The sequence below is a fragment of the Rousettus aegyptiacus genome, unplaced genomic scaffold (assembly GCF_014176215.1).
Source record: "Rousettus aegyptiacus isolate mRouAeg1 unplaced genomic scaffold, mRouAeg1.p scaffold_m13_p_6, whole genome shotgun sequence".
NCBI lineage: Eukaryota > Metazoa > Chordata > Mammalia > Chiroptera > Pteropodidae > Rousettus > Rousettus aegyptiacus.
This window is the reverse complement of record NW_023416309.1, coordinates 103,198,890-103,223,807: the sequence shown is the minus strand read 5'-3', so window position 1 is coordinate 103,223,807 and position 24,918 is coordinate 103,198,890. Positions and strand designations below refer to the sequence as shown.

At 38.8% G+C, this 24,918-nt stretch overlaps 2 long non-coding RNA genes across 2 annotated transcripts in view; both read right to left on the bottom strand.

The window, feature by feature from the left end:
- Positions 1-19,662: 19,662 nt before the first annotated feature.
- Positions 19,663-23,734, bottom strand: LOC118600332. Its single transcript, XR_001594867.2, has 3 exons — positions 23,657-23,734; positions 22,362-22,458; positions 19,663-20,600 (listed from the first exon to the last, which is right to left on the bottom strand). It is a non-coding gene; the product is annotated as an uncharacterized LOC118600332 (long non-coding RNA).
- LOC107501772 overlaps positions 23,734-24,918 on the bottom strand; it is a 74,443-nt gene continuing 73,258 nt past the window's right edge. The window contains exon 3 of the long non-coding RNA XR_001594864.2: positions 23,734-23,818. This is a non-coding gene — a long non-coding RNA (uncharacterized LOC107501772). The remainder of the gene's footprint in view (positions 23,819-24,918) is intronic.

Below are 24,918 nucleotides of genomic sequence, written 5' to 3'. Positions count from 1 at the left end.
CTGAAGGATGTAATTGACAGAAGAAATTGACAAATGTAAAGTCTCCAGCCCTCTGCAGGGGAAGAGGCTCTGTCTGCTGGAGTTGTGTAATTCCAATCTGCTCTGACCTGTTTGTGACAATGCAGGCCAACTCTGAAGCTATTTAGCCTGTATCTACAAAGCTGCACAAAACCACTGTTTGGGTCAAAAGAATGCAGTAGTTTGGCACTGGGCGCACCCTGTAGATGATATCATGTCTGTAAGATCAAAGTCAGGCTAATGTCACCTGCAAGGGAAGAACACTTAGAAAATCGTTTGTATTGTGTTTTTATTTGGCTTTCTGTTTCCAAGGTTAATTTTTAAGGTATTTTCGTCTTGATTACAGCTCTTAGTAAATAAAAGTCTCATTCCTTGCAGTGAAATGCAGAATTTATGGCAATACAAACTCTCGTTGATGTATTAATTGTGCTAATTGAAGCAGAAGTGCCCTATAAAACACAAACAAACAAACAAAAACACCTACTTTTTGCCTTAGGAGCAGAAAGCTAAAGAGAGACATAATAAAAGAGTTCGAGTTCGCAGATTGTTCTGTCCTTGCAGGAGCTATCAGCTAAAACATGGTCTTTAGCTATAACAAAAGCACATTTTTAAGTTTCTTGCTTATTCTGGCAAGATAACAACAACTTGTAAAGAAACCACTTCTGTCAAGACTAGAAGCTTTGGCCTTATTGCTACTGTTAAAAGCAATCCAAGAAACACTATTTAAGGCTAATTTTGCTGCCCTTTTGAGGAGACTTTGGAAACCATTAAAAAAAAAAAAACCCATAAGAAAAAATAAGCTGAATTGGAAGGACAAGTTCCTCCTTGACAGTAAGTGTCAAATTACTTTGTCCCTCATCTGTGGGTAAAAACAGAACTGTGTTCTTTGGGGCTGCCAACGTCCTACTTGACAACCACTACACACATTTAACAATAAATGAAACTGACAGCTGACTTCACCAGATTGGGAACACATCTGAACTTTTGCAGAAAGACAGCCGGACTAGAGTTCATTTCCCTGGAGGCTGGGCTACATCAACACCTAATGAAAACGATGAGCACGTATTTATTTGCCAGGCATGTGTAGCCCGCGTTCTGGTTCCAGTCTTGCCGCAGAACCAAGTTCAAGTTTCACGTATTTTCATTAAGTGGGTGGGATGTGTAATTACTCCCATTGATATTAAGCGTTTCTCAAGGCTCTATACATGGCGTAGCCCAACACAGTTGAAAAGAGGTGGTAACAAAAGCACTCGGACAGTTGGTTACCGTTCATTTCCTCTAATGTGGCAAATGTAACTGCAATAAAACACCGAGGTCTTGGGTAAAGCCTAATCCTTTCAAATCCAGCCAGGAGAATGCGGCCAGCAGGTGATTTCTTCTCCAGCGATCTTTGGAAAGTTTGTGTACCCGAATCTAATGAATCTAATCGTAGGGCTTACCCTCTTGCCTGGTACTTTCTGCAAATCAATGTCCCCCTCCCCCATCTCACTCCTCCCGTTTTTTATTCTGCTCCATTTGTGAGATGAGTGCCAAGTGACCTCTTTCACAATGGACCAGAGTGTACAGCTTTGTTTTCATTTCCCTCTTTAAAAGCTTGACCTATATGGGATACTTAGATTAGAGACGGCTCCTGACTCTTGCCTTCTTACTGGTTTTGTCTCAAATTCACTGGTCTATGTAACAGGGACAAAGAATAAAGACAAAAGTAAGCCACTGTCAAGGTGAGTTAGGATCCAGGAAGATAGCCTGATGGAGTATGGATATGAGAGGTACTGAACAGAGTCTCCAGACCTCCGATTGTCTTGCAGCTACCAAAAGCTGATCCAGCACTAATGAAACATCATTCTCGGGAAGGTGCCCATAAGGTCAACTTCCTCACTGTTATAATGAATGATTTACTTCCTCAAAAGATTCCATCTAATTCGACCAAACTAAATTTAATAAAAAGCACTTTATATGCATGCATAAATATAACTTAAGTAGGAAGTTGCTATTCTGACAGTTTGACAATAACGGTATAAGCAATGGGAAGACAATTCTCATGAAGTACATAGAAAATTGGATTTAAAATGTTACAAGATTAGGTTTACCTTTTTGGAAATTCTGGTTTAGTTTGGGAGGGGCAGTCAGTCTATCAACAGAAGGGTACATTTCTGTCATTCCTTTGCCTGTCTGAAGTTAAAAAAGAATAAAATGTTCCTATCCACGTTTGCTAGAGAAGAATTCCTTCTTTCAGTCCCAGAAAACTAGATAGAAGAAAACCAACATTTACTATCAGACATTGTTAGATACTTTATTTACACGATGTATTTTCTAAATGCTATCTAATTTAATTTTTAAAACACTGAAGATTATGAAACCCCAAGGTATCTGGCTCCTAAGCTTGAAATCCTCCCTCTGAATTCCATTATGTAGCACACAGTTCGCCAATTTTCAGAAAAATGGAATACAATAAAATTTACTTGACAGTAAAACCATAATGAAAATAATTTAATCTTCTGCTATGTTCAAAAAGACACTTTACCTCAAGTTTGATTTTTTGTAAACAATTATCATGACTTAGTTTTATCTTATTACTTTTATATCCATTGTAGTTAAAAAATAAAGCAAGTGTAGATTAGGTTGAATCTATACTCTCCTATGTCATTCTAGTAACAAATTATTTACTTGTCTTTTCTAAAAAAAATAAGAGGGCAGAAAAATAGAAATTATTCGAGCCTTTTGGTTTTGTGGATTCTTTATAGAATTTGGTAGTATTTACTTATTTGTATAGTCTGCTCTCAACCTTTGGGCCTGAGGACTTTAATCAAAACAATTTTGAACTTTAATTCTCTGAAACATTTTGTTTTTAACTTAACTCTTGTGAACTTAGGTAATAGTTGACAAGAAGGGTTGAAAAAAAATTGTGGATCTCAGCTGTCTAATAGATAAAAAGAAATCAAGGAATTTTGGGGTACATCCCTAATTTCTGGGTGTAATGTCATAGTAAACTACTACTCTTCCCCATAGAATATTACTTGAAGAGTATTAGGAGAGAGATTGCATTTTTAATGAATTTCTCAAGTTTATTTTCATCATCTTTCCCTCAAAACCCATTTTGCTTTTCACCTAATCTGTTAATTTTATCATTTTTTAAGTCTCCCAGGATAAAAAATATCCCAAAATGTATTCTGTGACATAATAAAGTCTGTGATATATTAATAAGATTCTACAAAATGAAGAATCTCTTTAGGGAATGCTCGATTAAAGAAAATTATACAAGTTCTTCTTCTGGTAATGGTGCAGTAGCTCATGTTAGACCAGCCCTTCTGCAGGTAAAAGCTAAATTATTGAGAAAATAAAATTCTCAAAAAATATACACAACTACTTGATAGCGCTAGAGAATGATCAAAAGCAGGTAGATACTAAATGTAGGCACAGCAATATGAAGAAGGGAGTGGCAATGGATGCTCTTCCCATTTTCACAGCTTTTGGACTTTTTAAGAACAAGCCCCACAGAGAGCTAGGGCTAAAATGCAAATAAGAAGCTCGGTAAAACCTACCTGAAGGACTGTAAGACAGTTCTGGGCGACTGACTATAGGAGCTGAAAACGGAAGGCATTTCAGAAAGGCGAGGCACGTATTCTATGTTAAACGCTCCCCAAATCTCTGATATTTGAACTGCACAGCCCTGGGACGCTCCAGCAGCCCAGCTAAAACTAAAAGAAACTGAAATTTCAGTTGATGTTCTTCTCAAAGAACATCGAGTTTTCAGTTTGATTCAGCCCCATTAGCTTTCCAATTAAACAAAAACTGAATACTCTTTAAAGGAATATAATAGCATTCAGAGTTTCTACAATATACCATTTGCAATCTCCAGGATGCAATCTAAAATTATTTCAATTACAAAGAAATATAAAAATGTGACTTCTACTCAAGAGGAAAGATAATCAGCAGAGACCAACCCCTAGCTGACTCAGATAATGGTATTTGCAGACAAGAATTTTAAAGCAACTGTTGTAACTATGCTCAGTGATGTAAAAGAAAATATGCTCGCAATGAATGTGAAGATATAAAATCTCAGCAGAAAATGGAGATTATTAAAAAAAAGAAATTCTAGCATTGAAAAGTATATATTAAAGTACACAGATTTCTTAAATGCAGAGTTTTAAAATATGTTCACATGCATTATGAATCTCTAAGAGGGAAATGAACTATGGAGCTGTTTCTCAAATTTATTTAATCACTGAACACTAAACACCTCTGTGAAAAACTGAGAGGTATTATTTTAGAGATTCAAGTTAAGGTATCTGATTACACAGTACACAAAAGCTGTAGACCTTTGTTTTGACTCTGGTACTGAGTCATTATTCCGTAGGGCAGATATAATTCTGAGTTATGAGGAAGAGAACAAATATGTATTAAGTACTTGCTATGTTCCAGGCAGTACTATTTCACAAAACGGGTTTTTTAATTCTTGATTTAATATAAACCATTTTATTAATAAGAAATTGGAGCTAAGCAACATAACTTCTTTATTCAAAGTCACCAATTTTAAGTGTGGACCAGGATTCAAACACAGTTCCGCCAGACTTCAAAGCCCACACCCTTCATTCTATTATTTCTTTGTCACTTAAAATGTGGCGTTACACATTGACAGATGCTTAGGTTGCTTCCATATCTTGGCTATTATAAATAATGCTGCAGTGAACATAGGGGTGCATAGACCATCTCAAGTTAGTGTTTTTTATTTTTATTTTTATTTTTATTTTTGGTGGGGAGGATGCATACCCAGAAGTAGAATTGCCAGGTCCCGTACTGTTTTCCATAGCAGCTACAGAAAATATATACCCACCACCAGTACACAGTGTTCCGTTTCCTCCATGTCCTCACCAACACTAATTTCTTATCTTTCATAACAGCCATTCTAACAGATGTGAGGGGATCTCTCATTGTAGTTTTGTTTTCATTTCCATGTAATTAGTGATGCTGAGCACTTTTTCGTGAACTTGTTGGCCATCTGTATGTCTTCTCTGGAAAAATGTCTATTAGATCCTCTGTCCATTTTTTAATCAGTTTGTTTTTTGCTATTAAGTTATGTGAGTTCTTTGTGTATTTTGGATAGTAACCCTTTATCAGATACATAATTTGTAAACATAATTTCCTGTTCTATAGGTTGCCTTTTTATTTTGTCAATGGTTTCCTTTGCTGTGCAGAAGCTTTTTAGTTTGATGTCCTGCTTGTTGATTTTTGCTTTTGTTGCCAAATTCAGAACATTTTATTATCGTGATGTCAAGGAGCTTACCACCTGTTTTCTTCTAGTAGTTTTATGGTTCGGGTCTTACATTCAAGTCTTAAATTCATTTTTTGAGTTAATTATTGTGTGTAGTGTTCAACAGTGGTCCAATTTCATTCTTTTACATATGACTGTCCAGTTTTTCCGACACCATTTGTTGAAGAGACTGTCCTTTCCCCATTGTAATTCTTGGCTTTTTTGTCATAAGTTAATTGACCATATCTGTACGGGCTTATTTCTTGGCTCTTTGTTCTGTTGCATTGATCTATGTATCTTTTTGTATGCCAATATTATACTATTTTGATTAATGACCATATTTTAAAAATATTCTCAATAATTGATAATCACAAATTTAAACACGTGTTTTTTACTTAAATTTGGTTAAGATTTTGTTAGAACGTACATGCATACCAGTATGATTTATATGGGAAGGCAAAGTGGCAGAGCTTTTCTAGAAAGCTAGTGTCCAATGACTTTATCCAATAATCCCACCCATGGAAATTAATCCTAAATAATCAGAGTTTATCACATAAAAGCAAAAAATTGAAAGCAATATAAATGGCAAAAATTAGGAATGTAATTAAATATATGATGGTAGATTCATTAGATGTGATATTATGTGGTCTTAAAGTCATGCTTTCAAAGAAATTTTAATGATGTAACAATAATATAATGTAAGGTTAAGGCATGATATAAAATTATATACAATTAAATTTTAATTTTGTGCAAAGTGAAAATAAAGCTAAAATATTAGCAGTGATTTTCTCTGGATAGTGGAATGAGGGTGATGTAAATTTTTTCTTTATAATTTTCTGTTTAGTAGAATAAACATTTATTACTTATAATGAAGATAAAAAAGCATTTTTTTAGTGAAATAGTCAGAAGGGAATTCATGAAAACTTGTTTTCTTTCTACTGCTACTACCAGCATAAAAAATAGGGCTATTTCTTATAGTATCAATCAATTAAAAGCCATTTATTGGGTCAACCATTGAGTTATGTGCTACTAGGGGCAAAATTTAAAAAAAGAACAAAAAAACCCATGTCACATTCTCCGGCCCCAATTACCTTAAAAACCCAAAAGAAGAATTTCTCTTGGGTCTCTCTTTTATGTGTACATAGGTGATAAGAACTAAAACAATTTCATAAAATCCCCCCCGCCCCATGGTGGTTTTTAAAAAAAATTTTATAAGAGTTTATTGAGCCAAAACTGATGACAATTGCTGGGAAGCAAGATTTCAAATGATCTAAAATGAATTTTTCAATGTTGTTTTTAATGCAGTATGTTTCTCTTATTGTAAATCTCAGAATTCTGATCTTAACCCGGGCTGCCCTCCCTGATTTTTCTGTACCCTTTGTTCCCTCCTCCCGTCCCTGTCATTTGGCATCTGTTGCCTTCACTTCTCTGACCTCTCTAGCCGTACTTTCCCCTAAATATGTATGGCTTCCCATGCCTTCTATTAGGTGTCTGCTAATACAAAACAACACATTCAACATTTATCAAATTAGTTGACAGTGCTTGCTTTCCAATGTCTTTTTGCCAAGAATTGTGAAGGGTCTGAGATTTCCTTCTACTTGCAAATTAAGAGGTTGGCCTATGACAGTTTATGGATACTGGCGGGCGGCATAAGACTCCTGGGTCAGAGACAAAGTTCTTCATTACTCACGACACATCAAGTAGCATGAGCTTCATGAATTCATTGGTTCTTCTTGCCCCCCAAAATCTCAAATAGTGACATGGGGGTCTAGGTGGATGCTGTGCACACAATAAATTTGCCTCAAAGCTGAGGAACCTTGAATTTAGGGAATCTAAATCTTTTCTAAAGGACTACAAGCAAACCTGCCAACGGTTGCCGTGGTGGCAGACATAATATTGGTATACTTGACAGTAAACAAACCTGCCCTTTGCTCCAGAAGGGGATACAATTGTGGTCTTTTAACACTCTTTAACTATACAAATGTCCTTGAAAAGTTAGTCTGGGACAAAAAGTAACAGTGCCTCTGCTCACAAGACAAGGAGAAACATGGGAGACCCATGGAGAATTGTCTCCCAACATCTTTTCCAGCATTTTTTTTAGTAACTTTATTTTGATACAATTTCAAATTTACAGAAAAGTTGAAAGAATAGTACAAGGAACTTCTTTTTACCCTTGCATTTACTATTATATTTTGCCCCATTCCCTTTGTCATCCCCATTTATTCATATTCATTCTCTTTCTCCGTGTGTGTGTCTGTGTGTGTGCGCGCGCACATGCACGCACACTTATGCACACACTCATTTTCTGAGCAACTTGAGAGGAAGTTGGAAACATTGTGCCACATGATGAAGGTTTGTCCCAATGTTGGTGATGTTAAATTTGATTACTAAATTTGGTTAGATGGTGTCTGCCCAGTTTTTCCACTGTAAAGCTACTATTTTTCTCTTTGTAACTGGGAAATGAGACTATGTAAATATGCTGTTTTCCATAAAAAATTGACCCACTGGTTTTAGCATCCATTGATGACAACCCAACTCCATCATTTCTTTTATATTCATCAGTATACCTTGTTACTATAAAGAGCTTTCTCCTTTTTGACATCTTTTCATTTATTTACATCAGTCCGAACTCATAGATTCCTATCTTAGTGAACAGGTTATAATCTATCAATATCATTTTCATTATGATGCTCAAATTGTCCCAGGTTTGGCCAGTAGGAGCTCCTTCAAGTATTCTCTGGTGCAACAATATTTTCTAGGCTCATACTGTACTTTTCCTATTTCAGTTGTGGTATTAGTCTTTTCTCCGGCAGTTCCTTTCAGTGGAAAAAAGTATTTTGAAATCAAGATCATAGCTCTTAATGTGCTTACTGCTACTGATGTGATATTGTTTCTAGGATCTCACAGCAAGCAGACTCACACATGCAAGAAATGAGTTCATATTGATGTCTCCAATTCTGAATTCCAAACCAATACTGCAGGATACATCCTTTTTTCTCTTTATTGAAATATATTGACATAACATTGTATTCGTTTTAGGTGTACAGTGTAATAATGTGATATATGTATATACTGAGAAATGATTACTGCAATGAGTTTAATTAACATCTGTTGCCACACATAGTTGCAAGGTGTTGTATGTATGCGATGAGAACTTTTAAGATCTACTATCTTAGCAACTTTCCAGTATACAATAGTTTTGTTAACTATAGTCACCATGCTCTACATTACATCTCCAGGACTTATTTATCTTATAACTGGAAGTTTACACCTTTTGACCAACTTAATCCATTTTTCCCACCCTTCTCCCCCTCCAACAACAATCAATCTGTTCTCTGAATCTATGAAGTTTTGCTTTTGTTTTTTTTAACATTCTTTTCATACTAACTCAGTTCTCTGTATTGAGAAGTCTGAAGCTCATTATCCTGAATATATTTACTAACTTGCAACATACAGAAAAAAATTCATAATAGCTAACCTGACCACTGTGAAAAGCAAGCTTACCAGAGTTCCAAATTGTTCACATTCCTCTTATAAACTACAATGCACAAACCTTAAGTACACAATTCAATGAATTTGACAAATGCATCCATCTATGAAATATAAAACATTTTCATCATCTCAGAAGTTCCATGGTGTTACTTCCCCATCTATCCGCTTTCAGACTACTACTTTCTGACTTTTTTTCACAATAGGTTACTCATGCCTGTTCTAGAGTTTCATATAAAAGGAACCAAACAGTGCATAATCTTTTGTGTCAGGCTTATTGTGCCCTACATAATGTCTAAGATTCATTCATGCTTTTGCATATATCAGTAGTTTTATTTTATTGCTGAATATTCTTTCATTGCACAAATATACTAAAGCTTTAAAAATCTATCCTATTGATGGATGTTTGGACTGGTTCCAGTTTTTTACTATTATGAACAAAACTGCTATGAGTATTCTTGTATAAGGCTTTCTGTGGACATATATTCTCATTTCTTTTGGGTAAATACCTAGATATGAAATATTCAAAATCGTAAAATGGGTGTAAGTTCAAATTTTTCAGACACTACAAACTGTTTTCCAAAGTAGTTGTACCATTTTATACTTCTATCAACAACGTGTGAAACTTCCAGTTGCTTCAAGTCCTTGCCAAAATTTTTGTCATCAGTGTTCATAATTTGATTTATCCTATTAGGTACATAGAGGTATCTCAATGAGGTTTTAATTTGTTTCCCCGATAACTATAATGTTGAACACCTTTTTTATATGTCTATTGGCCATCTGGATACTTCCTTTGGGAAGTATCAAATCTTTCTTTAAAAAACAGCTTGATTGGGCTACCGTTCTTATACCATACGATGTACCTATTTAAAGTGTACAATTAAATTGCTTTTAGAATAGTCAAAGCTGTGCATCCATCGTAACAGTTTTATAATATTTCATCGCCCTAAAAAGAAATCCCACGCTCTTTAATCATTCCCCGCCTCCTACCAGAAAAAAATCTCTATCTCCCCCCAGCCCTAGACAGCTGATAATTTACTTTCTTAGACTTGTCTATTCTTGCCATTTCATAAAAATGGAATCATACTAAATGTGGTCCTTGTGACTGGCTTCCTTAACTTAGATATTTTCAAGGTTCATTCACATAGTAACATGTCCTACGGATTATTGTATGTTTGTTTTGTTCCTGTAACTTTACTAAATTCATTGATTAGATCTGACAGCTTTTTTGGTGGAGTCTTTAGGATTTTTCTATATATAAAAATCATGTCATCTGCAAATAGAGACAATTTTACTTCTTCCTTTACAATTCAGATGCCTTTTGGTTTTTTCCCCCTGGTTAATTGCTCTGTCTATGACTTTCCAATACTATGTTGAATAGGAGTGGTAAGAATGGGCACCCTTGTCTTGTTCCTGATCTCAGAGGAAAATCTTTCGAACTTTCACCATCTAGTTTGATATTAGCTGTAGCCTTGTCATATTGAGCTGTTACTATGTTGAGGTACATTCCGTCGATACTTAATTTGTCGATTCTTTATCATGAATGGATGTGGAGTTTTGTCAAATATTTTTTTCTACCTCTATTGAGACGATCATGATATTTTTCTCTTTCATTCCATGATTATTCTGTATCACACTGATTTGCATATGTTGAACCATCCTTACATCCTAGGGATAAATCCCACTTCATAATGGTGAGTGATTCATTTAATATGTTCCTGAATGTGGCTTGCTAGTATTCCCTTGTGAATTTTTACATCTGTGTTCATCAGGGATATTAACCTGTAGTCTTTTCCTGTACTGTCCTTTCCCGACTTTGATGTCACTGTAATGCTGGCCTCACAAAATGAGTTTTGGAGCCTTCCCTCTTCAATTTTTTAGAATAGTTTGAGAAATATAAGTATTAATTTTTTTTTCGAATATTTGCTGAAATTCACTTGTGAAACTATCTGGTTCAGGTCTTTTATTTGTTGGGAGTTTTTTTAATTACGATTTGGTTTCCTTAGTAGTTATTAGTCTGTTCAGATTTTCTGTTTCTTCCTGATTCAGCCTTGGGAGACTGGATGTTTTTAGGAATTTATTCATTTCTTCCAGGCTGTCCAAATTGTTGGCACATAATTGTGTGTCGTATTTCCTTATATTCTTTGTATTTCTGGGGTGTCAATTGTCACTTCTTTCATTTCTCATTTTACTTATTTGGGCCTTCTCTTTTTCTTGATGAGACTGGCTAACGTTTTGTCGATTTTATTTCTTTCAGAGATCCAGCTCTTGATTTCATTAGATTCTATTTCTGCTCTGATCTTTATTATTTTCATTTTTCTTGTTTCTTGAAGTATGCCTGCATTGCTATAAATTTCCCTGTCAGAACTGCTTTGTCTCTGTCCCATAGATTTGGGGCGGGGAGGGGGGGTTGTGTTTTCATTTTCATTTATTTCAAGGTATCTTTTGATTTCTTTCTTGATTTCATTGTTAACCCATTCTTCGTTTGGTAGCATGTTATTTTAGTTTCCATGTGTTCGTTTTCTTTTTGTAATTGATTCTAGTTCCATATCATTGTGATCAGAGAAGATGTTTGATAGGATCTCAGTCTTCTTAAATTTATTGAGATTTGTTTTGTAGCCTAACATGTGGTCTATCCTGGAATATGTTCCATCTGCACTTGAAAAAAATGTATGTCCTGCCGCTTTGGGGTGAAATATCAGTTAAATCTATCTGGCCTAATGAGTCATTTATAAGGCCACTGTTTCCTTGTTGATTTTCTGTCTGGGTGATCTATCCATTGACATCAATGAGGTGTTAAAGTCCTTTACCATTACTGTATGACCATCAATCTTTCCCTTTATGTTCATCAACATTTGCTTTGTATATTTAGGTGCTCCTATGTTGGATGCATAGATGTTTACAAGAGTTATATCCTCTTGTTGGATTGATCCCTTTATCACTGTGAAATGCCCTTCCTTGTCTCTTGTTACAGCTTTCGTTTTAAAGTCTATTTTGTCTGTTATAAGTATTAGTACCCCAGGTTTTTTTTTCATTTCCATTTGCATGAAATATCTTTTTCCATCCTTTTCAGTCATGCGTATCTTTCAATCTGAAGCAGGTCTCTTGTAGGCAGCACATATAAGGGTCTCATTCTTATCCATTCATCCACCCTATGTCTTTTGATTGAAGCAGTTAGTCCATTTACACTTGAAGTAATTATTGATAGGTAGTTACTACCATTTTACTTTCTTTCTGATTGTTTTTGTAGTTCTTATTCTCTTGCCCTGTTTTCTTGTATGTTGATCACTTTCTATCGTGTTGTGTTTGGATTCCTTTCTCTTTGTTTCTTGTATATCTTGTAGATTTTTAGTGTGGTTACCATGTGCTTCTTCTATACAAAACTATGTTTATTGCTGTTTATGTTAAGCTGGTGGTTTCTTAAATCCAAACACATTCTAAAATCACTACAATTTTTACTCACCCACTCCACGTTTATGTTTTCGTCATTACATTTTACTTCTTTTGTGTGTGTTTGTGTGTATCCCTTAACTCATTGTTATAATTACACATGACGTTCTTCTTTTGCTTTTTAACCTTTGTACTAGCTTCAGAGTTGGTTTATCCCCTGCTTTTACTAAGTGTTTGCCTTGTCAGTGATAATTTTTTCTTTTTCAATGTTTTCTCATTTATCTTTTCTACTTAAAGAAATCTCTTTAACATTTCTTGTGATACTGGTTTAGTGGTGATGAACTCCTTTAGATTTTTTTTAGTGGGGGGAGGTTTCGGAAATTCTTAACTCTCCTTTGATATTAAAGGATAGCCTTTCTGGGTAATCTTGCTTGTATGTCTTTACTTTTCATCACTTTGATTATTCCATGCCTTATCTTTCAGATCATTGATTTGATCCTCTGCTTCATCTAATCTGATATTGATTTCTTCTAATGTATTCTCGATTTCAGTTTTTGTAGTCTTTATTTTCGACTGGTTTGTTCTTACGGTTTCTGTCTTTCTTGAAGCTCTCACTTAGTTCATCTATTCTTCCTCCAAGTTCATTGAGCTTATAATCAGTGTTTTGAACTCTGCATCTGATAGATTGTTTGCCTCCATTTTGTTCTTTTTCTGAAGTTTTGTCCTGTTCTTTCATTTGGGATATGTATCTTTGTCTCCTCATTTTGGTTGCCTCTCTGTATTTGTTTTATATGTATTAAGTAGCTCTGCTATGTCTCCCAGTCTTGGCAGAGTAGCCTTATTCAGTAGATGTCTTGTGGGCCCAGAGGCACAGTCTCCCTGGTTATCTGAGCCAGGTCCTCCAGGGGTGTTCTTGAGCTGGGACCCCTTGATCCTCAGGGTAGACTTCCGCAGTTGAGATATCCCTCCTGAGTATGAGATCAACCTAGTCAGGTCCTCACTCCTCCTACCAGTCTTATTGTAGCTTCTTCTTTATATCAGTTTCTTATAGGACTTCTGTTCAGCTAGTTTTCAGGTGGTTCTCAATGATGATTGTTCTATATTGTAGTTGTAATTTTAATGTTGTCATGGGAAGAAACAAACACAGCATTTACTGATTGCCATCTTGACTGGAAATCTATCACTTATTTAAAAATAAACTATGTCCTTTTTGGTTAGTTTTTAATAATTAAAAATTCAAAAATATAGTAACAATCAAATTGTATTTCACCTAATAAGTTCCTTTTCTTGGATCCTAAGTAAATAATATTTTTCTAGTTATAAACTCTTGGGTGTTTAAAAGCAAATTTAAATAACAAAAAGAAAAAAATTAAAAACATTGAAATAAAGAGGCTAGAACTTTACGGCTATGCTATAAAACATGCTTGGTAAACTGTGAGTGTTGCCAGTTGCATGTGTGTGCATATGTAGTGAAATTCATTGCTCGAGAGAACAGGTGAATGAGGATGCTAAACTCACATACACTTAAAAAAAAAAAAAACTAGCAAGCAGACTCACCCAGATGTTCAGGGGATGGGGTCTTTAAAGACAAACAGGATGTAGGGAGAAACATCTTGGTTTAGGAACCAGCAAGGCCTAAGTTTGAATCCTTTGACCTTCAGGTTCCTCATTTATAAAGTGGTGGTAAGGTTACCTAACTAGCAGGATTATTGTGAGGATTAGATAATAAGAAACATAAGTGACTTGTGGTTGAGAATCACACTGTCACTCATCATCACAGGCTTCACCTTTCCTGCCTCCATCCATTCTTAAGGGGCCAGTGTGATCTCAAACAGCATGAGTTTGAGAGTCTGTTGGACTCCAGCTAGGAATCCTGGTTTTGCTACTTAAAAACTTGTGATCTCAGGTGAGTTATTTAACATCCCTGAGCCTTATCAGAGATAAGGATACCTACCACATAGATTAATGTGCAGAAATAAATTATTGTTCCTTAAATACGCATGACCTCACATGCCATAGGTAAATGGGGGAATTGGTGTAACATGGAAGCCATGTTGGTTCCTATGTAATTTCTTTTTCCTAACATGTTAATGTTTTGAAGCAACCAGAAACAAGCTTTCTCACAGTAATTACCTCCTCAATAATGGGAAACCTTAGCACACTAGGAAGGCCTTAAGGAAAAGCTGAGAATACACAGAGCTGCAGAAAGTGACTAATTTAGTGACTAAGAATCACCGTGTCACCCTCATGTTCAGCTTTCTGGAGAAGCTAAGAGCACAGATGAAGAAGTTGCAAAGACATTTCCCGTTGAACTAGATGGAAAGATTAGTGAAGAACACTATTCCTAAAGATGGATGTTTAATTTTGATGAAATCTGTCCCTGTTAGAATGAATGCCCTCCAGGACTTTTATCTCCAAAGCCTCAGGGTTCAAGGTTGTGATGCAGGATGGAAATGTTTGTATAAGCTGAGGTTTAGTGAGGCTAATATTTTTAGTTTTGACATTGCTTTTGTTAGTGCTCTGTTTTTGTTAATGTACCAGTTACAAAGTTGCCTAGGTTTTGAGTGGTCTGCCCCAATTGCATTTTTTCCCCAGCAGCCTACTCACTTTCAGTGGGCCATTTTGTAAATCGTAGAAGTTTTTCAGGAACATGTAGATGGTGTTACAGCAGAGACATCTGTATATATTTTCTTTTCCGCTAATGTTCCTTGAATTCTTACTGTAAAAAATCTAAGCAATATAAAACTAATCACAAAAAAACAATTGCTCATATTTACTGTGTACTCTTTACAAATGAGTTAACTCTCATTTAATTCTCACAACAACTATGTGAACTAGAAGCTGCTATTATACCCATTTTATAAAAGTGGGAACTGAAATTTATAAGTAATATGAGTAAACTGAGGTTAAGTAACTTGCCCAAGGTCCCACAGCTAGAAAATGGTAGAGTTAGAATTAAAAACCTGTGCTTTTTCTATGCATTTAAACACACATCATATTGTTTTATTTTTTCATGTAAATGTGATTATACTTAATTTACAGGCATCGCCCTAGTAGAAAGCCTAAGTAAAGGAAAGCTCTTAGTAATTCAGAGCTATTTACATTTCACAAGACTCATGCTTCATTCCAGGAAATCAGGCTCATCAATTATTTGCATTTGGTTACATGTTAATTATACAAATAATTAGTTTGGGACTAAACATGAACATGAAAGTATAATGAATAGTTTTGCTAATTGCTCTTTTCTGTTGTGGACGGTCCCTGATCTGAAGTATTAACAGCTACCATATTCAGCTTGCTAAATTTTCTTTTCACTTGTGAAAAAGTCCAAATCAGGCATTACAATTAGCTTTCCTTTGTCATGCCAGCCATAACCCATTGATTGTGGCTGTTGAGAAGAGGGAGTGGGGGTTGGGTGGTCATCTGTACCTCGGGGGACTCACATTGTGACCATGCATGTGTTTACCACAGGTGAGGGAGTATGGGTTGGCAGCAGATAAGCCAGATATGTGTCATCTCTGGCCTGAGTATTGAGAAACTTACTTCAACCTTAGAGGTCATAACATGAGACTTTCTGCTCCCTCTAACAATCCTGCAAAGATGCTGTGTTCTGGGATATGAAAATGAATCAGGCGTGGATTCTGTCTCCTAATAAGAAAGGCATAAAGGGCCATACACAAATTTAAAAATGCTAAGTGCCATGTAAGTAATAGATAGGGTGACACGAGGGATCAAAAGAGAGAATGGATTATTTATAGAAGGCTGGAGCAGAGATGGATCAGGTGTTCCTTTTTAGGTGGGCCCGAAAGGATAGATAGAAATAGATGGTGGGGGTGAAGGGAGGAAGGCTCGAATTTTTCCCCATTTTTGGGGCGGATGATGAATCACCTGCTGTAACAAGAAAGAAGGAAATGTGAAACAGGCATGTACAAAGAAAGAGTTCAGTGTGGCTGGAATGTAGGGAAATAAAGGAAGGTAAAGCTGGGAACAAGGGCAGGCCAGGTTGTAAAGGGCCTGGGAACACCAAGTCAGGAATGTTCTAGAACGGTGTCCCGGTGTGTCCACAGGATGTTCACGGTTTTTCCATAACAAAAGGATCCTGTTGTCAATGGTGTTGGAAAAACATTGAATGAAAAGCAAACAGATTTCTATACCACAGGAGTTTGGGGAGCTTTTCAAATGCTAATGAACACTGAGTTTTGGAGAGGGACCTGTAGTTTGCAAAAATCCCAAACTTAGTGATCATAGACTTGTTTATCTTGGCATGTGAGATTAGCATGTTCTGCAGGAGCTTTATGAAAGTAATGGCCATACAGTGGTGTGATACCCCCAGAATGCACATTCAGCATTACCTGCTAATTGCTCAACTGGCTCATCTAGGAACCCGTCCTGGTGTTACAGGAATAGGGGAAAAGTATTTGCCCTAAGGAAAGCATCGACTTGTCCCCATCCCTGTTTTACCCTCTCCTTCCTACCCTTTGCCCCCTTTTCAGCCAGGCCCATTTGTACCACTCTGACTCCTGGAACTCAATTCCCACCCTGATGGGGAAAAAAAAAAAAAAAAAAACCCACCTTGTTTCAGGGCTCTTAGGGTGCTCTGTTTTGAATCTCCCATCTGTCATCCTGGATGCCAGACGTGCTGCCTGCCCTGGCCTCGGCTGCCTGATGCCCCTTGACCCCTCCCTAGCCCTCCTGGACTCTTTCTTTGCCACTGCTCTGACCTCCACATACTTTGAGTGCTTCTGGTCCTCCTGGTTAACCTGGAGATGTTCAAAGACAGGGCATCTGAATGCTATGTTCTGAAGATCTAGGCTCAGGCATGCCCAATAAATACCTTTTTCCACCTTTTCTGGTTGTGATGGCTTCTAGGTGAGACACCACATAATTCTGCTTGGAGGGAAAAGTAAAAACTGTAAGATGAGATGCTGCCACCATGAACCAGCTGTTATGACCCAGAAAAAGGGCCTGGCATTCAGCGCAAGAGTGTACAGCCAAGACTCAGGCCCCAAAAGGTTCACGGATTTTTGGAAATTGTTAGGAAGAATAAGAAAAACAAAAATATGCCCTTACATTTGTGAGAAGCATACAGTTCTAGTTGATGCATTTCAAGAAAGAATGAATGGAGCCTGCAAGGCATTTCAAGTGAGCAAGGGACCGGAAGGGCTTCTGTATGAGGCCAGGGTAGAAGAAGCTGGAGCCTGACCAGGAAACATGTGACAGTCTAGCAATTTGTGAAAGGTACAGATAATGTGAATATAGGCCAAACCCTACTTGTTAGAACTGGGAAGTACCCTGAGATGGTCTCAAGATTTCAAGCAAGTGAAAAATGGTTACTAAATGTATGAACTCGTACCTGCCACCTCCCAGGAAGTAGCACAGGCTGAAAATGGAAACAGCTTTAAAACTATGTAACGTTGTGGTCACTGGAACTATCATAGGTTACTGAGGGAAATCTGATTGTCGCACTTAACAAGAGGGCCAGTTGTGTCTTTCTAACACACAGCCTTAGCCTCACTCTCAGCATCAGTGGAAAAGATCTTGAGTTTGACCATATACGCCAATCTTGCTATAAAAAAAAAAAAAAAAAAGATTGCCTATGTGGGTGTATACACTATATTGTCATGTTAAAAGTTGCCTACTTTACATTAGGTTCTCCAGTCCAGGCACTTTTATATACATTATCTTTAATTCTTACAATAATACTATAAGAGATAATTATCTCCATTTCATAGATGAGAAAACACTCAAATAGGTTAAATAACTACTCAAGGTCACAGAGCCAGTAAAATGGAAGAGCTTGAACTTGAAGCCCAGGCATACTCTTAATGTCAATACTGCCTCTCCACCCATTTCTTATGTTTTTCTGTCCTTCGCACCTCAGTTTAGTCTAAGACTAACAGCCGAAATTTCAGAACTGGTGCTTTTGTCCTTTGCTCATTACTAAATGCCTCAGTCGTTATAGGTTCTGTACATCTGTTCGTATTCCTCAAAAGCTCAAAGTTCCCAGCAGGAGAGAAGGGGCAATGAGGGTCCCAAGACTGAGACAGGAAGGGGAAGAAGTGGAGGGTGTAATAGGGTCAGGCGTTCTGCAGGTTCTGCCGTGTAATTCTCTCAACACCCATTTTAATTTCTATTTTTTGGGGCTTGCGAAGACTGAGTCTCAGAGATCATGTAAAATGCCTAAGAGCCCATAGTGCATAGACCAGAGGCCCAGTATGTGAAACCAAACCTGGCCACGGCCAAGGCCACCTTCCCGGAAGGCGGAGAGAGCATCCCATCTCTGCTCTCCCCGTTAGAGGAGGGCAACCTCGGTGGTGACCTCCATAGCCACCAACTCCAGAGGGCTCTCCGTGCCACACTTTTGCTAAATCGACTGCTGGCAGGGGCAGGGGGATTCTGTGCCATACAGACATTCCAGTCGCAGTTGTGCCTGTTGAATGGATTCTGATGAGTCCCGCCTTTTACCTTGTCAACAAATAGCTTTTAACCAGGCGGATGAATATTCTGGTTCCTCTAACTCAGTGTTTCTCAACTTTGGCATACTGACATTGTGAGCAACATGCAACATATTTCTTTGTGGTCGGTGGTTGTCCTTTGTATTGTAGGATGTTTAGCTGCATCCTTGGTCTCTACCCCCTAGATATTGGTAACATCCCCTTTTGCTACCAGCTGTGACAACCAAAAAATCCGCGGACCTCGCCAAATGTAGCCTGGGAGGCAAAATCACCCCTGGGGTTGGAATCCACTGCTGTAACTCAAGGGGGATGAATAAGTGGTCTCCTTGCCTTTGTACCAAAAACCCAGCAAACCAGCTTGGCCTCCCCCGCCCCACCCCCCTACGAATGTAAGTAAGCCAAGGAGAGATGGTCCAGTGACACCTGTGGGTGGAGCCTGGGTTTTCTGGTTTTGGGGGAGGGACCGCAGCACACAGATTGCTGGCCCCTGCTTACTTGATGCCCCCACGAGATGTGAAAAATGTAGAGCTTTCAGTGTGCAGATGGCTCGCGCTGCTTAATTACCAGCCGAAAGCACACTAACATTTCCCTCCCTCTCCCTGCCTGCAACAACCCACCAGGAGCAGTGGACGCGTCAACGACAGGGAGCAGTTGCCCTTTCCCGCATCCTTATCACACACTAATTATTTTATTCTAAAGAGACAAAGTAGAGAGAATGTAACATATGATTCTGACGACACTTAAAAAAAAAAAAAAACTGTCTGCTTTTCCTAGTGACTAGAGCATAGGAGCTGGTTGCTAAGCAACTGGGAAACTGCAGATTCGTGTACTGGCCATGCTGGTTTCGGAAATGAGCCATAAAAGGAATTCCCCAGTGAGAAGGGATCCCATACCATTGCCTGGTTGCCATGGACACCATATATAAGTGATGGATCCTGGGTTACAGGCCCTGCTGAAGCAAAAATATGTTGCCCCTGCTCACAACTTGAATGGTATGAGGAAGGTATGGAAGTCTCCTTTCCTACATTATGCAGGCACATCCCAGCCCCTTCCCCACATGCTCCCTCTGAAAGGTCTGAATCTAAGTGGCTGAGACATTCCATCCAATTTCAGCTCTGCTTTTATTTAATATGTTCCAGTCTTTGCTTAAGTTGGAAGGGAGTCTGCAATCTAGCAAGCAAATTTTTAAGCAAGAAAAGATGCCTCAGTTGCAGACAGGCTGTCTGTCTATCATCCACCCCTGTTTGGGGGCCACACAGCGCCAAGATCAGGCACAAGGGCAACTCTCTATGTTCACACGTTCTATTGGAATTTTGCAAAACGAGAGGTTAGCAGAGAAAGACAATAGCCGTGACTCCAAGATGAAATTGGCATGTCATGCAGAGCAAGGCACACAATAGGCCACTACAATTCTGTCAGAAATTAGAAACAGACTTCGGATAATAGAAAAGAAAAATGTGAGACAAATATAAAGATATGGAGCTTGAAATGCAAAGATGTGCGGGTTTAAGCTGGGCTTCCTGTGCTAAGCAGTAGAACAGACAAGCTTTTTTGTAACATCACAGGCGATATCTTCAGGAACGGGAGACTTGGGACACTAGATTTCTAACCCCCAAGAAAGAGACCCAAAGATGGGGAGCGATTTGCTCAAGATAAATATTTCTGAATGGTGATCTGTATAGGACAACTCTGCATTCTTAATATCGCCGTATAACAAATTACTCCAAAATGTATCAGCTTAAGACAATAATGATTATCTTACAGTTTCTGTGGGTCAGGCATCAGGAGAATCTTCTGAGTGCTTCAGGTTTGGGGGTCTCTCACAGACTATGATCGAGGCATTGGAGGGGCTGTAGTCATCTCGAGGCTTGGCAGAGGGAGGGTCACTCACATGGTTGTTGGCAGACCTCAGGTCCTCTTGGCTGGTGGATGGACGCTTCAGTTTCTTTCTACGTGGGCCTCTCGACAGGGCAGTTCACACCGTGGCAGCTGGTTTTCTGATAGCCAGAGAGCACCCAAGATGGCAGTCAGGCTTTTTAAACTTATGCTTAGAAGTGATAGACCATCATTTTTGTCGTATTCATTAGAATCAAGTTACCAAGTCCAGCCCATGCCGAGGAGGTGGGGACCTTTGGTGGCCATCTCAGAGGCTGCGTGCCACACAACTGGGTATGCTTCCTGGATCCAAACCGTGAACGGGAGAGACCGGAGGTGGGGATTGTGCTCCTAATCGGGCATGGCATATGGGTGAGGGAAGAGCGAGGGGGGTATAGAAGGAGCAGCTAGGGGAAGCTAAAGGGAGTAGGTGATACATAAATGTAAGAAAAATAACAGCAGAGAAGGGTGAGAGAACCTAGTAGCATGGGAATGGAAATGGCGGGGGAAAGGAACTGGGGTGAAGAGCATAAATCATAAGAAAATAGAGAAAACAGGACGAAGGATGGAGAATGAATCGGAAGAGTAAGAAGGAAGAAACGCCAGGGAATAGAAATAGGAGGGGAAGAGCTGGGAAGCACAGAGCAAAGAAGATAAGCAGACAGTGCCAAAGAGTAGGGAGAGGAGAGTATTACTGAGCGGTGAGTTTTGAGGAAAAGCGATGGTGGGGAAACTCTAGAGAAAAGATGAAGAAGTGAGGAGGTGTTGTTGGGCCGGGACAGAAGGTACCAACTGGGGGAAAATAACACTGAACGATTTGAGTGTTAAGAATGTGACATGCATGACCTCATCTAGACCTCGGGCCAGCCAACACTGTAGATGCTGTTATTTACAGCATAATCAAAGTAGGAGAAATTGAATCTTAGAAGGATTAAGTACCTGCCTACGTCCTTGCAGTCAGGAAGTGGCCGCTCATGTGGCAGGGCATCTTGCCAGGCAGCCGGCCCTGACCCTCACAGTCATCTTAGTCGAGGGGAGCCAGGGGTTGGGGAATTTACTCCCTTATCTTAGTGTACGTGGATGCCAGCCTCTCTCTCCTGTCTTCCCTAGAGCCCCATGTCTCGGCACAGATTCGGAAGGCTGGTTTCCTTACCGGTAGCTGTAGGCTTATAAGAACATGAGTTCCAGGGTGAGTGCCTCGGTTCATCATACAGCCTCACATAAAGAAAAGAAAAAACTTCTGCTAGATTGTGTAGTTATTTCTCCACATCTACGTTGCTAAGAGCCATGATGAGTGGGCACTGTGCTTTGGTCTCCAGATCCCCACCATGCCTGCACTGTCTTAAGCAGGTATTCAAAGACTTTGAGGAACCGAAGATTTACTTCTGCCGAATCCAAAGAGAAACACGGCTGCTTTAACTTTCTAATTCCACAGCAAAGTGGGGAAAGACTGGCTCTCTCTCCTCAGTCCAGCTCTTTACTAGCTGTTTGACTCTGTGCAAATGACTTAACCACACTGGAATGCAGTGTCCTTAATCAGTAAAATAGGTTGGCTAGATAATCTTTAAAGGTTTTTGTTTTTCCTAGCTCTAAAACCTCATGAATTACATATCAGGGTCTAGAATTGGAAGTCACTATAGAACTGTTCTGGATTCCATTTTGCCAGGATGCCAGTCCATCGCTGTGCCTCCCAAGGGACGTTCAGCTCCACTCTTTTGTGGCATCTGTGCAATAGAGATGCCATGAGCTTGATTCTCGTCACCGAGATCCCTCTGTGTTATGTTAAGAACTTAGACTCATCAACCCTCAAAACAATAGAACAGGGGCATGACTGGTTTGGCTGCCAGAGTGCCCTCAGGGATAAAGAGAGCAGCTGGACTCACCAGGGACAGGAGGTTCCAGAATTTTCATGAGATGTCATGGGAATCAGGATGCCTGGGTTTTATCACGCTTTTCAGTTGTCGGTATTTGGAGCTGGTACTAAGGAATAAAGGACAATGTCACATACTTTTGTTTGTCCCCTGCCCACTTGGAAAAGTTACAGATGGTCTGCCTGCAACACCATCATCTATGAGATACCCAAGGACCTGCAGATACTTTTGAAAAGCATCTAAGGGGAAAGCATATGCTAATCATAGAATACCACCAATGGTGGAGTAAATATTATCTTCAGAATAACGGTTGTTTATGTTTGCTTCTATATCCTCCATCTACTTAAAGTGATGGATTAGAGCATTATGAAAAGGCTTGACATTAAGTTGTTAATGTGGCCACTGGTTCTACTCCTTAGTATTTCTGTATAAAGAAAATATTTTGAAGGAAATACTTCACTTTCCTAATACTAAATCTAAAAACCTTTTTTGGTTTGCAGAAAATGCATAGAGAAGACACCAATAAAGAATCATTGTTTTAGTGGCTTTCAGGAGCAATGGAGAATCTACCTCCTCTCACCTACTCCAAGAGGCTAAGTATAACAGATTATAACAGATGTGTTGGTGTCCTGCCCATAGCCATTTACGTTTGGCTTCCAACCACCACCAGCACTTACAGTCCAAGAGCTTTCTAGGGTTTCATCTCCTGCCCATGTAGAAGGTAGAAGTGCTAGGAAATTAACACCCACTCCCTCCCTGGAAGCAGCCTTCAACCAATGACTGACGGAACCAATATATAAGTACCCTAGCTCCATCACCCTCAGGTGATATAAATTTCAGGTGTGTCTTCTACACTGTCTCCTAGAGATCCCCTACAGGACTGAGCCTCATTTACCCACAGTAGTAACCTGCTCTATGACATATCTTTTGATTTCCTTCCCTTCCCTGTCTCACTTTCCATTCCACTACTGCTCTTCCCTGGCATTACCTCCCTAATAAACCCTTGGCACTTCAACCCCTATCTCAAGGTCTGCTTCTAGGGGAACCCACACTTCTGCTAAGACAGCAATAAGGAACAGAGAAAAATGACTATTATTTTTTAAAAGGGTTTTTATAAGCAGTGGGCTCCTATGGTGTACTTAAGAGTTTATTTACAGCTCATTACCTTTATAGAAAATGTTATGGGATAGATTAGGTAAGAAGTACTGCCAACTACAGATTAGTCAGAAATGAAGACAAAGCATCTCTGAAGTGGTCGCAGGTTACTAGAAACATTGACATGGTAAACAAAACTTCGATTTACTCACCACTTTTCTCTAGTAGGAGAGTTGCATCCCTTGAGTTTTGTGTCCATGGAGTCATCCGGAAAAACATTCTGACAAGGGTCTTTTCGGAGGAGACAGTGCTGGAGCCTGGCGGTGCCCATACTGGATCATCTGGTTTGTCTCCAGCAGCATCTGGTCCAGAGGCTGCCCAAGCGCAGAGAGATGGGGAGAACAGAACATCATAACTTGAAGGGCAGCTGGAAAGGAAGCAGCTTACAGAACGTGGGCTCAATTTCCCTCAAAAAGTTCATAATCTAACTGTCGAAAAATGGCGCTGTGAGCCCAAATTATAATATATTTAGTCCCAAATCAACACAATAAAAGTTATTTGCTCTTATGTCCTAGCAACCATCTCATAGCGGGGAGGAAAATACCACACAAAAACAAAATGTAAACGCACAAAGCAGTAATAAAACCGGCACATAACTATTCATTTCAAATCTATTTTGAAAAGCCTTTGATAATACCAGTAATTCCCCGTAAAGCTTTTTATTCTTTTGCCACAATTCCCTTCTGGAGATAGAAAAAGATTTTGCTGTTCTACAGCCATTCCTTTTAGGGAGATAAAAGTCCCCTTTATTTCCCAATTTTAGATGTTTTTCATTCTTAAAAATAATGAAAGAAATCCCTGGCCACCTATATCCAGCGAAACCTACCGAATAGGTAGGGCTTAGTGGCAATGTCAATGGGAAACTTCCTTGTTTTGCACAACAAAACTCATTTAATGGTCTTAACAAGGAGCTTAATGTAGCTGGCGAGCCTTGTCCACAAGAGGACTAATGAATGTTTCTATAAAGAGTAGAAAATTCAACTGTCCACCCATTTCCAAGTATTCTGATGCTTCATAGCACGCGGCTGACTAGTGTCCCTTTTACACCCGGGTGGCACCGCGGGGGCTGAGCAATTCCTTTGGGTACAACAGAGGCTTGAGACAACTTTGACTGCAAGAAAAAGATCAATGAAACCAAGAGCTGGTTCTTTAAAAAGATAAAATTGACAAACCATTAGCCGCACTCATCGAGGAAAAAGAGGGCCCAAATAAAATCAGAAATCAAAGAGAAGGTACAACTGACACCACAGAAATATAAAGGATTATAAGAAAATACTACAAACAATTATATGTCAACAAATTCAATAATCTAGAAGAAATGGATAAATTCCTAGAAACGTATGCTCTTCTAAGATTGAATCGAGAAGAAATGGAAAATCTTAACAGACCAATTACTACTAACAAAATTTAATCA